Source organism: Hoplias malabaricus, chromosome 16, assembly GCF_029633855.1.
Source record: "Hoplias malabaricus isolate fHopMal1 chromosome 16, fHopMal1.hap1, whole genome shotgun sequence".
NCBI classification, from domain to species: domain Eukaryota; kingdom Metazoa; phylum Chordata; class Actinopteri; order Characiformes; family Erythrinidae; genus Hoplias; species Hoplias malabaricus.
In genome coordinates this window covers 23,625,437-23,638,954 of record NC_089815.1, presented here as the reverse complement: position 1 = coordinate 23,638,954, position 13,518 = coordinate 23,625,437, and the positions used below count along the sequence as shown (strand labels likewise).

At 38.5% G+C, this 13,518-nt stretch overlaps 1 protein-coding gene across 3 annotated transcripts in view; it reads left to right on the top strand.

The window, feature by feature from the left end:
• The window catches only part of adgrl2a (adhesion G protein-coupled receptor L2a), a 160,015-nt gene that overhangs the window by 45,685 nt on the left and 100,812 nt on the right, over positions 1 to 13,518 (top strand). For all 3 annotated transcript variants that reach the window (XM_066647563.1, XM_066647559.1, XM_066647562.1), the window contains one exon: positions 13,121 to 13,202. The gene's annotated coding sequence lies outside the window, so the exon portion shown is untranslated. The remainder of the gene's footprint in view (positions 1 to 13,120; positions 13,203 to 13,518) is intronic.

Below are 13,518 nucleotides of genomic sequence, written 5' to 3'. Positions count from 1 at the left end.
TGGCATGAAGGGGGTGCTGCGGCTCCTTGTTTTTCTTAAGGCTCTCAGTCATGGCCCTCTCCAACATTTGCTTCTTCCAGAGGGGACACAAACATTTTAATGTAGCCAATGAAGAAAAAAATAATCAATGCAAATCACTGTCAGGACACTTACAAAATTAGATATGACAAAGTGTGGAAGGGTCTGTGCTACTTCATGTGTCAGAGGAAACATAACTTGTACATGTGGGCAACTAGTGCAGGGCCGGGTTCTTGAGATTTCTTTTCAGACAACAGCAAGATATCTTTTAAAAACTAATATGACATTGTAATGTAAGAACAGTGAAGGTTGTATGATGTGGGTAGACTATGGATAAATATGAAAAATGAAGTGGTTATTTATAGAAAAGTTTACAGCTTCAGATTTATTAATATTTTTACTGCCGTTGTAATACAGACTAGTCGTAACGATGTCTGAAACTATCCATGAACCTATTAAGAGTTTTGAAATGTTTATGGTAATTAACTAGATGAATTATATATCAAACTGTAGTGCAATAAATGTTAATGTTTTATATGGATTTACCAAGTAATGAAAAAAAGAGATGTGAGTGTGAAGAACAGTTTTAAAGTTCTTAGAAATAAATATCTGAGCAAAGAACCGTTGTTTTTAAACTGCACAATTGGCTGGAACAATTCAGAGTCCAGAATTATTTCTGCAAATTTCTAAATTTCTTATACTGACTAGGGGTGAGGACGTCCACAGCCGTTTTATTTGCTGCCCAAAACCACCAGTGGAACTCTGGTGAAATCACTGTAGTTTTCTTCAATGTTTAGCTTGGAAAACAGTGAGACATTTTTTGAAAAGTAAACGTCATATTGCAGTATAACAAATGTAGAGATTGTTTTATGTGGCTAGACTGAAATATGAAATCTGGTGCATGCTGAAGTTGGAGTAAGCTTGGGTAGGAGAAGATATGCTCTACATGTATACAAATTTCCTCCATGTGTGAAGGAATTAAGTCGGGGCTATTTGGAAATTCCTGTGCGATGAAAGGAAAAAGAATATCCACCCCAGAATGATTAATGTGCTGTTCAGGTACACAGAAGATTGAGCGAAGCTGTCATCGCACCATATGGTACCAATTTATTCCAGAGAAGCAAAAGGCCAGTCCTCTTTGCGGGCTCCTGGAGCTCTGCTTTTGCCCCGTTCTCATGCCATGTGATTGTGGAACTGTTCTGAGAGCACAGCTCAAGGAAAGCTGTCAGAAAACTTGGTCTCAAATCAACCGATTGGTTATTTATTTGGTTGCATTTGAAGAAGCTCATTATCCGAGGAGAAGAACTCTAGAAGGTTGGAAATCTGGTTAAAAAAGTTAACGGATGTGAGATCAATAGTTCAGAACACATCATAAACCTTATATACATTTCTTACCATCCTTTTAGGTTATATTGGAGAATGTGGCAGTTAAATTAATCAATGCAATGTTGAAAATATTATTAATATAAATATATTATATATATATTTCTTTAGAATCTTTACATTTCCTCCAATCAACTATATCATTATATTAATAAAGAAATATATTTTTAAGTATTACAATAATTTATTTTTTGGCATTTATATGTTCATCTATTAAACATCCACACTATTATTTTTTAGGAGTCAACTATTGTAAAATAAAAAAAAAAAAAAATCAATGATATTTGAACATATATTTAACACCGCCCCTCACCACCACCACCAGAATGTTCATCATCTGAACACAAATGTCCCCTGAAGGTCAGTGAAGGAATAAAAGCAACTTTTTTATAATTTGTCTTGTCGTTATTTTTGGTGGTGATGTGATATTGATTGATAATTATAATAATAAACAAATAAATATTTAAGAAGTCTTCAGTGACGTTAATTTCTTTGGCTTGGATCCTAGTTAAGCATATTGCGTATATCGATCCTGGTATTCATTTAGGCTGTTGTCAACAAATATAACGTTTGGAGGCTTATTTGTGAGAAAATAGTATTTAATATTTTTGGAGATTTAAAATTTATTTATATATTTATTTTTGTTAAAATAATTTAAATATTAGTAAACAGCTACTAAGACTTGGCTTCAGATTTTATTATCGACTTTTGCAGAATGAAAAACATGTGTAGTAATAAATTGCTGTATATGAAGTGTTTCAATACTCACCGAGATACTCACAATTTTGCACTACAGAGAACACCGACATAAATAGACAATTAATTATATTATAATCTTTATATGCATCAGTTTCATAGTTTTTAATGTGACTTTAGTAATCAGCTATCTTCATTGCGGAGTGGAGCACTGTATTAATGTTTATGGAATTTCGTAGTGTGTAGAGAGCAGGCAGTAATTGTGCTGCTGTTTCTGGATGTGACAGTATATGAGTATATTTAAAAACGAAAAAAACAGAAAACCTCTGCTTTATATTTTTAAAATTAAAATATTAGAAAAGGGAGCAGTGGTAAGACAGGGCCAGCTGAGGTGTCTGTCACCATGTCCAATTAAACTGAAAGGTGTAATTTGCCATGTCTCGAGGTCCTTTACCTTCTTTTTCTGGACTCTTTGCTGAGAAATCTAGATTTAAGGAGGGACATTTAGATTCATTGCTCACATTTGAGGATGGAACAAGGTCATTGAGCTTTGGAGACATAATTCACGGCAGCTTTGTCATGGACAGTAAAACTTTAGACCTGCTGCACATGTAGAATTCGCAATGTAGAATCCGCCACATTCTGTTTGACAGCTGGTCCTTATATTCAAATATCACATCATCCTTTCAAAGTATTTCAGTAAGAGCAATAAAAGAGAAAAGGCTATTTTTGTAACTGTGTTTCTGTTGTTAACACTGTGTTCCGATGTTTGTCTGCAGTACCTCATTTTTAATTGAATACCGTTAAAATACATCAAAATAAATATAATTTTAGTAAAAATATAGGCAAACATATCAGGGTGTGTAATTGTCCAACAATAGATTAAGGTTAAATATATTATTTTAAAAAATATGTACAAAAATCCAAATTAAGTGACTGTTAAAAAGGAAAGCTTTAAGAGTTGTATCTCATTAGCCCGTAACATTCTGATTTCCTCAAGTGTCATGCAGTTCAGTGACAACAAAGGACTTTTATTCTGACAGGTTTTTACAAAGAGTGGGCTGGCTGTTGCATCATGAAGAAGACTTCAGGTGACCTTCGTGATACAACGCCCATGTCAATAACCCGATTGCAAACATAATAACATTTGATATTTGTCTCAAACACAGTGCTGCCCTGTGCCGTGGAACAGTGATTGGTTGTTTTTTGCTCTATTTTATTTTGTGTTTTTATGGTAAATATTTAAGTCAATAAAATCCACTGTAATTCTTTTTTGGTTATCTTCATCATACGATAATATGGGTTACATCTTGTAAGTCGTTCCTATTTCACTGAACATTTTTGGATATTCATTATGTCCTGATCCACCTCATAAAAATAATACAAAAAAATGAAATAAAATAACAACAAGAACAAAAAACGTATTTTTTGAGCAATTACTTTGCCAAAAGCATGAGGACTTGCAGAAGAAGTGGTGAAGAAGTGAGAGCAAAGATGCAGATGTATTTATTTTTTATCATATCAGATGTCTTGTTAAAATCTGCCATACAGAAACATGGGCATTTGTTCAAAATAAAGATCGGTGTTGTAAGGAAAAGTACAGATTAATAGATTTCTTTGAAGATTTTCTACTTTTCCAGACTGTTAATTTTCTTGCCACTGCAGGCTAGCAGGAGTGTGGGATATAAACCTTTTAATAGGCTCAACGCAATTGGTTTTCATTATCTAAGATGTGATTTTGGGTTAAATGTTTTATTTTTTTACCTTCTAATCCAAGGCTCTTTTGCTCCCTCCCTCTCTCTCTCTCTCTCTCCCTCTCCCTCTCTCTGCCTCTCTCTCTCTCTCTCTCTCTCTCTGCCTCTCTCTCTCTCTCTCTCTCTCTCTCTCTCTTTCTAGTTGCTAGGGAGAGACCTGTGTCTCTGAGTGAATGGGCTGAATATCCTGCCTTGGCTAAGTCATGCTGACACTCATTGTGTGTGTATTGTGAGATACAGTATCTGGCTTTCAGACATTCACTATTGCCTTTGTTCGTGCCTGTATTTCTTTTTCTTTTTGGGAATGGAACAGAATGAACTGTCCCGCATGGCAGTGGTGCCACTCACAGCTCCAGAGCGTCTGTGTTCTCTGTGTAAAGGCAACATGATAGACTTCGTCTTTGACCAGGGTGTTCTCATTCTAATTCTGAGGGCTGGAAGGTCTAATGGAAAACAGCACAAGTTTGCCTGTTGTTGGACTAGTCAGCTGGAATAAACATTTCAATTCCAACGCAATCATCTGCACACCTAATAATTACAGGGCCGCGTCTTCCAGACTCCACGGCTAATGAGTGTGTTCAATGGTGTCATCACCACGCTCGGCAAATATGAAAACAGGAAATAATATTGAAAAGTGGAAAGAAGCTTAATGACCCGATAATTCGGTCTTGATGAGTGGACATGTTTTATCCACTTTGAATACCAAACAAACAAGAGGCGCTTGGTTTTCATCAGCCTCCAGCTTGCTTTCATGCCTCGTATTTTGTTTTCTCTTGTCGTGCTGTTTAGCTGCGGTTTGTGAATGATTAATATGTACAAAAATTCTCAACAGAACGCATAGATGAAATTCTGTGTTAATTATTTTTGGGGCCAAAGCTTATTTCCTTGTACACTCTTAAAAATCAAGGTAATAAGGTTTCTTTGAGGTCTTTGGAGGGCAGTATATAGACACACATACGCACGTAGTCGATTCAAGCAAAATATTTCTAAACAAAAATGTTGTAATATTTTTACCTTGACTTCCACTGTTGATGTTAAGGATTCAATAAATATTGTAATATTTTTTTTTTCAAAGAACCTCAGACCTTAGCCTAGAAGAATGTGGCTTCCTTCATTTCTGTGAGCAGGAGGTACACAGAGAACAACTTGGTTTTTGGGCTCCACAGGATTAGCTGTTGTGTTTGCTAGCCGTTTGCTAGCACACAGCTTACGTTTATACTGAAAGTTTTAGTGGATCTTAGGCTGCTGTTGATCAAAAGGCTCCAGCACTGCAGTAAAAAAAAGCCTGCCAGCTGCAATGATTTCTGATTGCTGCTGATTGCTTTGGTTTTAACTGTTTTGCACAGATGCAGGCAGGACAACTTAAAAGCATGACATGGGCTGTTTTCTACAGTGAAATAAAAAAGTATTGATTTATTAGGCCAAAGCTTACAGTTGTATCTTTATGTTAAACACGTGAGCAAAAACTCACAAAGTGCTGCTTTAACCTCTAATCTAGACATGCCACACTATACAGCTACTGCTACATTCCCCTTATGCTAATATACTGAAATCTAGCTTGTGAGCTATAGTTTGGATAATACACACACCAAAGGTTTGTAGACCTAAGGGTTTGCAAGTTTAGGTACTTTAAGTCCCCCTTTTGAACACGTACATGAATCTAAGGTCAGCATTCCCAATTACAAGTAAGGGCCAAAGAGGTATTAATCACTCAGCATTAGGTTGTAGAGCTGTAGAACTCTGTTATCTAAAGCTGAATGTGTGAGAGTGGTGTTTACGATGCAGAACTAATCATCCAGCACTAGTAATTGACCTGGTGTCCTCGTGCATGGATGCAGTCATATCTTCACAGCAATGTTCCAACATCTAGTGTTAAGACTTCCTAGAAGAGTAATAGCTGTTGCTGCAGACAAGAGAAACACATCATCATTTAATGTCTTCCACATTGATGAGCTGGTGTCCAGAACGTTGGTTATATAATGCATGTGTAACTAATGAGAATGAAAATCAGTCGTAACATCAGTGCAGTTATTAAATTCACCAATGTTTTATTTAACCTCTTAAATGGCAGGCTTACTTTCAGTTATTAATCTTAGAGTCTTACTAGTCTTATAATCTTAAAGACTTATTATTCGGTAACTACTCTGAATGCAGTAACTGCTATGAAACTAATATATAAATGATGTAGTCATGAAAGTGAGGAATGAATGTGTGGAACTTCCCACAGTCCCTATGACTTTAAAGGGTTAAGCAGAATTTAATATATCTGTGGGTGAAGTTATGGGTGAGTGTGAAAATGAATAAATCTTTGATTAAGCAGTGGGGTTGCAGTTTGCTTTGGTATAATAAGGTTCTTAAGATTTCTTTTAATGAGAGATGTGCATATGTGCATAAAGTCACACATAACCGAAAGGATCCATGCCATTTCTATCTAGTTCTTGTGTTTAATTTTAGTACACTTATGAAATTTGTCTTGTTTTATGTCACAAAAATAGTCCTCGTTTTTATTTTATTCTCTTTATGACCAGTCACCAACCCATCTTTATATCTAGCTGTTTTTGTAATAGTGTTTAAGACCGACATATGTAAATGACCCCTGCTCTTACTGGCTCATCTGCATCATATCTCATACTAAATGTAGTCAAGAATAAAACAGTACTTAAAACTTTAGTGTGAATTCTCTCATCTAAATAGGCAGAGTTGGGTTTTATCACATCACAAAAACTACAAATTCAAATTGAAGCTGTTTCATACAAAGGGGCAATATTTGTTGTGTCTTCTTAATCTTGAACATTGTTTACATTCTATGTCAAACCTATTATTGACAATGTAAGGGATATGTTCCATGTTATGGCCTTTTAAAAATAAATACATAATTTTTTTGTGAAGGAACTGAATAAGAAGCCTTTGATGTAGGAATTCTGGGGAGTTTTCATGCTCCTCCTCATATCTGCAGTCAGTGTGAGATGTTAGCTTCTATCTGCAACTCACATCACTGTGATACCATCTACTTTTCAAAGGTACTGTAGAAGTGAGTCTTTAGACTTTTGGTTGATTGTCCTTGATCAATATTTAGACCAGTGTTCCATGTTGGGGCGGCACGGTGGCGCAGCAGGTTTCAAGTCCTTCTCCGGGTGACTGTCTGTGAGGAATGTGGTGTGTTCTCCCTGTGTCTGCATGGGTTTCCTCCGGGTGACTGTCTGTGAGGAGTTGGTGTATTCTCCCTGTGTCTGAGTGGGTTTCCTCCAGGTGACTGTCTGTGAGGAGTTGGTGTGTTCTCCCTGTGTCTGCGTGGGTTTCCTCCGGGTGACTGTCGGTAAGGAGTTGGTGTGTTCTCCCTGTGTCTGCGTGGGTTTCCTCCAGGTGACTGTCTGTGAGGAGTTGGTGTGTTCTCCCTGTGTCTGCGTGGGTTTCCTCCAGGTGACTGTCTGTGAGGAGTTGATGTGTTCTCCCTGTGTCTGCGTGGGTTTCCTCCAGGTGACTGTCTGTGAGGAGTTGGTGTGTTCTCCCTGTGTCTGCGTGGGTTTCCTCCGGGTGACTGTCTGTGAGGAGTTAGTGTGTTCTCCCTGTGTCTGCGTGGGTTTCCTCCGGGTGACTGTCTGTGAGGAGTTAGTGTGTTCTCCCTGTGTCTGCGTGAGTTTCCTCCAGGTGCTCCGGTTTCCTCCTACAGTCCAAAAACACTCGTTGGTAGGTGGATTGGCGACTCAGGTGTGAGTGTGTGAGTGAATGTGTGTTCCAGGGTGTGTTCCTGCTTTGCGCCCAGTGATTCCAGGTAGGCTCCGGACCCACGGCGACCCTGAACAGGATAAGCGGTTACAGGCAATGAATGAATTAATGAATGTTCCACGTTGGTCAATACTATGATCTTTTAAAGATCAATATTGACCTTTAAATGCTCATAATAATATGACTTTTGTTTTTATTGACAACAATACCAGTGCCCCTTTAGACAAATATTTTGCTAATTACACAACAATCTTTAGTGGAATTTATATAGCTTGGTTTTTTAATTTTCAATTTCAATGTCTTCCTTGAAATAACAGCCCAAATTGAAGGGAAGAGTGCACCTTGATTCTTTGGCTGACGACTGCAGTGCAATCTGGAAATAAATATAGTAAAAACATAGAGTTACACATACAAACACACAGTCTGGAAAAACTATTTTTCTGGGATGTTTTCATGGATTCCTATAATACTGTAGCTGAATAAACCTGTGCCTACACCTAAAGGTAACCTGTTTTGGTTATTCATTCATTCATTCATCTCCCTTTAGGTACATTATTTTTTTTTATTGTTTCTTCTTAGTTCATTGGTGAAATTCATCAGAATTACAGAATCAAAGATCAGCCATAATGTTAAAATGATTTATTTGTTTCCATTTAATCAGCTACACTTACCCTATTGGTACACATTATAGTTCTGAAATTACAAACTGTCGTACATCTGTTGCTCTGCATACAGTGTGAACCGAATTTTAGCCTGATCTTAAATGATTTGGACCATCACAGGACCACAACAGGGCAGGTATTATTTCAGTGGTTGATCATTCTCAACCCTGCAGTGATGTTGATATGGTGGTGGTGGTGTTATTTTTTTAAACCCTGTGCTCACTCAATATTTACTGATTTTGACATGCCTACCATCACAGGATGCTGCCCACAGGGTTCCTTTGGCTGGATATTTTCTTTTGGACGTCAGTTATCTGTCTAGCAGCGTGATCTCCAACAGCACTGCTGTGTCTGATCCATATGTACCAACGCAACATGTATTAACACACCACCATTACATCAGTGTCAAGGCAGTGCCAAAAAATGATCCCTCCCCCAAAATAAACCTGCTCTGTGATGGTACTGCTGGGGTCCTTACCATTCCATTGCAGAACAGAGTGATCAGGGGCTGTATGCAGAGCAACACATGGAGTCTGTAATTGTAACTACACAGTGCACTTATGTACAGAAAAAATAAAGTAATCTGTGTACAAATTAAACATTATTATTTAAGTATTTAAATAATTAATCCATTCTAATTATCACTTGTATAACACTAATAAAATGCATTAAGTGGAAAAAATAACATTTAGGCTCAGATTTGGGTGAAAATACAAATATATTTAATCAACTTACTACACGAGATGTGATTAGTTATGCTACGTGGAAAACATATTCAGAAACGGTCACCAAATATATCTGAATTGTTATGTTATGCCTTCACTATGGTTTTGTCATGCTCCTCACACACACACACACACATACACACACACATACACAGAGAGAGAGAGAGAGAGAGAGAGAGACAGATGGAAACACGCTGTTAATTCATATTCACACTATTAACACATTGGCACCTGCCCATGCTCCCTCTCTTCAGTGTTGTGGCTGTGGCTGGTGACAGCAGGAGCTGAGGGGAGGTCAGTTGATGAGTGGTCACAGCGAGTCTCTGATCATCAGGCTGTAATTAGCGGACGCGCACCCTCAAATGAGCCGCAGTCCGGCGGCAGAAAAAGTAACGGGACCAGCCCCAGACTTGAGCAGAGACCCTGGCCTGGTTCCAAATCTCCTCAGATGACTTGCTTTCCTCATCTTCTTCTCCTCTGCAATGCCCTGTGATTAGTGAAGCACAAACGCCAAAGAATGGCTCATGGAGCTGATCAGAGAAAGGAAGCAGAGAGAGGACCGTTCTCTTATAGAGTTAGAGTTTGCCCTGTTATCTGCTGCAGCCCGCTGGCCACTGGGAGAGGCCTCTTTTATGGCTGCAGCTGGTGTGTATTCTGTCATTGTCACCAACGCCCCTGAAGGATGGAGCCAGGGGCTGTAAATAAAGACACGCTAACCATCTCTGTTTTACCCAGCAGCTGTAACATTTTGCTTCATCTGGCTCTGAAATGACTCCGGGTGAAAATCTGTATGAATTCGTCTGGGGAAGGCCATGATTTTGGAATGGCCTCTTACAAAAGCATTTTTCACATTCAAAAATATCTTGCTGTTTCAAATGAGAGTTCAGCAGCCAGTAAAGTGGCACAGCAAGGTGTTTCCACTGTTCATGTCTAGATTTTTGTTGAATTTTTAATCAGGAAAAAATATCCTAAATACTGCATAGATAGTTGTCCCAAGGAAAAAATTAAGATGACCAAAATAATTTTGGTTTTGTCCCAATATGGACAGTTTATTTTCAAAACTGACCCACTAGCCAAAGCCAAAACTAGTCAAAGCAAGGAGAACACGTGGGAAATAAACATTATTATGTATATAATAAAAAAATTCCGTTATAATCATAATAATACAGATCCAGTCCTGAGCTGCCCTTCTGCTGATGATAGCTTGGAACAGTCATCTCTGATTGTTGGTGCATGATCTGTGAGGAATGTTGTCATGCATCTGCGAGACCTTCTCTGATGAGAAAAGAAAAATCCTGAAGGTTTCATGTGTGTGGGGTGATTTTTTATTTTAAGACACTTTGCTGTAATTATCCACTCTCTGTGTGGTATTTCCCCTGCTAAATGCCACATTTCTTCCTCTCCCTTTATCGGAGGAATTACCATCTTATTTTTCAAGTCATTTTCTAGTGGAGAGGGCGAAAACTAATTAAGCCTCAATAACTTAATAGGACAGGAATTTTCAGTTATTTCTCTTCATCACAGAACTCCACCAAGCGTTTGGCGCTTTATCACATAAATGGCTGAGACCAATAAACACCAAATATGTTGGCCTATTCAAAAATGAATCTGAAGTCTCTACAGAGTGAGTTAAATTGCTTTCACCTCTTTAGCTGACCCGCTGAATGGACATTTAAATTAACTATCCTGACAACTGTCTCCCTTCCTTTGATCCAAATAATTGGACATTCTAATAAACTAAGGAGACTTTATTAATTCTACAGTGGACTTTAGCTTCTTGGGTCATTGGATTGTGTATGCTTTACTAGACAGAGACCAACCCTGCTTTTAAATAGTGAGACGTCTAACGTCAACCGTTTTATATATATATAGTTATAGCATTTCTTTGATAAGATAATAATAATAAAAACAAAGAAAAACAATCTTAATGATTACTATCCTGTTGCATTAAGCTCACAAACAGACTCTTGCTGTTTTGGCACCTTTGGTCACTCTGATAAAAAAAACCTCTTTGCCGGGGGATATTTATGCTACAAATACTTTACTGAATTTCTTTTCAATCAAGTCTTCAGGCAGCAGTGGTGGGAGCTGGGGAGACTCCACAGTTGCTCTGGAATATTACCAGCTCCCACCAATCCCTGCATCTTCACAGTTATTGCTTCCAAAACTCACAAATCTGTAACAAAACAACTGACAATACTAATATAACTTCCACAGTCTGCTGTATTATGAATATATTGCTTTACTCTCCTAATAGACTTTCTCTCCAGCAAGGGCCTTATACAGCTCTTGGACTGGATGTGTGGGTCTAAAAAACACTTCAGATGGTACAGAACATTTACATTATGTGGAGGTCACGACTCAGATCTCATTTACAAATCTTTAAAGAAGGGCACATTGAAAGTTTGGTCCTTAGCATCACATTTGAGAAGACAAAAAAGAAATGTAGAATGAGCAGAAGATATTCTACACAAATATTTGAGAACAAAGAGTGTGGTCAGCTATCCTGACATTGGGAATGGATTTTTGCTACGTGAAGTATATTTCAGTGTGTGCGAGGGATAAAAGGCCGGACAATGATTGTCCAGCTTTCTTAGTCAGCCACAACGTTAGCCTCATTCAGTTACATTAAGTGTTTACCCAGAGCAGGCTGCTCTGCTTCTTTTGCCGACTGGACTTTCCCATGCGTTTGGCTGAGTGAACTGTGCATGTGGTCTGTGCACTCTAACCCCCCTGGCAGATTTTTCTGCACATCAGAGCTCCTTTCACTGTGTATGAGGGCACCGCTGCTAATCCCCCTGCCGCAGCCCAGCGTGGACGCACTTTGGTCCCTTTCCAGCCTCCACATTTGCCCCTACGCTCCACCACGTCCCTCAGGATGGGAGCACATCTGTGTTTGCCCTTACTCCTCCAATCCCTCGCTTTCCACCCCACAACCCCCTTACCCCCATCCCCACAAACACTTCTCCTGGAGAGAAATGTCATTCACCAGCACTCACACATCTTAGATACAGCATCTTACATGAATCCTTTACGTTTCTGCTACAAGCCCAAGTGAAATCTCTGCAGCTGTGCAATAAATTTCCCAATGCATCCAATTTTATTGACTAGTTAACTTCAGAAGCAAATAGTCATAATACACTGCTGGATGCTTCTTCTTCTCAAGTTGTTGTAAATTTATTTTGATTCAATAATAATAACACCCTCGTAAATGGGAAGGAATGGAATAAATGCAAGAGAAATGCTCTTTTATTTCAACAGTTTCAATACTCATAATGCAAGCCACTGTCATATATCTCAGCTGCCTTTCATCCGCACAGGCCGTAGTAAAATGAGACTAGTCAGGTCTTAATGTAACCAACAAAAGCCGGATACAAAATCCATACAAACTCAATTAGGAATCAATTTGAGTTTGTGTCAGACAGTCTGGTGCCAACAGAGAGGGTTTTCTATCAGCTTATGCGCTAGAAAAAACTCAAACACTTTTCATTTAAATATTTCACATGCTTTGCTTTAGAGTAGCTTAGGCAAAGCTCTCTCCTTGTTTTGCTCTCATGCTCTCTTGTTGTTTTGTCTGTATTGTCTTGCCTTATGGACCTATCCACATACACTCTTAGAAGATAAGTGTGTTGGGAATATCCTGTAGTTAGTCTTATTCCGCAATAAGTTAGCAATCCATGTTCCGCAGCTGCTGCATCAAAGTGTAGACCATTCAAATACGGGTTAAAAAATAAACTCAGAAGTTTTCGCTCAGGCCTAATAAACAGCACAATATGCAAGATGTGCAGGAATGAGCTGAATACAGTTAGACCAATGGTACTGGACCCACCAGCAGTCAGAAGCAGGCCTAATGATCACTAAGAGTAAAAGTGTAGGTTCAGCAGCAAAGCATTAGTGTATTTTTCTTTGTAGCACATCTGTGGGGGTTCTTTTCTTGGAACGAAGCAGCCATATGCTGAAGCTAATAGCTTAACAACAACAGCCACAGTAACAACAAGCAATGCTTTTCTCTTGATTTCATACAAAAGAACAGGATTCTGTACATTATGTTGCTGTCATTTTGCACGTTCGTCTAGCATGACTTTCTCCACACCTTTTAAAGCATTGCTTTTGTTGTAAAAAAAAAAAAACTCTTTTTGTTGTTTTTCTCTTGCAGGTTCTGAAGTGGATGTGAAGATGAGCTCAGAAGCAGTGGGGGAGCGGGCGAGCTAACGGTTTGCACAGTGTGGTTCTGTCAGGTGCTTTGATTCCTCGTCTCTTTTTTTAAATACACAGGCAACTCTCTGGAAATGGTTTGGCCTTACTTATTTCCTCTCTTAAAAATTTGCCTTCTTTTCATTCTCCTTTCCGCTTTTCTTGTCTTAAAAGCAAAGTTAAGTGTCAGAGTAGCTTTATGATAATTATCCGCTGAGATTGAAGTTCTGTTGCTGTAGCCGCCTAAGGGAGTTTTGCTAGCCTTGCTAGGCTTCCATAGGCAAGAACAAAGATGACTGCAGACAAAGGGAGAAAACAAGAACTGGGACAAAAAAAATGGAGCCTTTTGCTCTGTAAATG